Raw genomic sequence first — 761 nt, 5'->3', positions numbered from 1 at the left:
CACCATCTGCAGAAGTGTCAGGCAAAGAAGGAAAGGGAGGAAGAGTTAAAAGGAAAATAATGGTGTCCGAGCGATGAGGAGTGCCGCCGCGATGCTGGGCACCGCCTTGGCCCTCTGCCAAGCCAAAGGAGGTTCACTGATCCGCCTTGCCCCTCTGCCAAGCCAAAGGAGGTTAACTGAGTTGTGGAGTGCAACGAGCGGGCACTCGGCCCCTCGGGGACCAGGCTCGGGAGAGGTGGTCGCCAGGACCCGAAGACCCATCTCCAGCCCAGAGAGGAGCAGATGTGGGGGGGCATCCTGACATGCAACAAGGGACAGACACATGGCCATCAATCAACAGCCGCTTGCTCTGCGCAGTGGGCACCTCTGAACAACCACCAGCCAACCCCACCTTGAGGGCAGCTGAGGACCAGCTCCATCCTCACCTAAGTAGGTGCTCAGTTGGGCACCCACATTTTTTGCAGTCTGCAAAGAGAACAGTTTATAACCATTCTGTAGAAAATAAAACCACCTCAGAAACAGGCCAGGGCAGAATCATAGAGAGAGAGCTGGGTTCCACTTCTGGGATGACACAGGGTTTTTCTCTGAAAGTGGAAAGCTGGTGACACCCTGGAGCAGTCACAAACCTCTCCTCTCCTGCAGATGCATGCAGGGAGAACCCTTTTATTTCCAGAGAGATGAGCCCATTAGTTACACAATTAAGGCCGGCCCCAAGCTGCAAGTTCAGGTCAGGATATGACCTGGCTACTGGCTGCCGGACG

General features: G+C 55.2%; 1 protein-coding gene across 1 annotated transcript in view; it reads right to left on the bottom strand.

Annotated features, from left to right (window-relative positions):
* The window catches only part of LOC104494003 (collagen alpha-1(V) chain), a gene marked incomplete at its 5' end in the record, with an annotated part of 114,653 nt that overhangs the window by 72,596 nt on the left and 41,296 nt on the right, over positions 1-761 (bottom strand). The gene's annotated exons all lie outside the window — the stretch shown is intronic.

This window comes from Buceros rhinoceros, unplaced genomic scaffold, assembly GCF_000710305.1.
Source record: "Buceros rhinoceros silvestris isolate BGI_N320 unplaced genomic scaffold, ASM71030v1 scaffold11325, whole genome shotgun sequence".
NCBI classification, from domain to species: domain Eukaryota; kingdom Metazoa; phylum Chordata; class Aves; order Bucerotiformes; family Bucerotidae; genus Buceros; species Buceros rhinoceros.
This window is presented reverse-complemented; position numbering and strand designations above follow the sequence as displayed.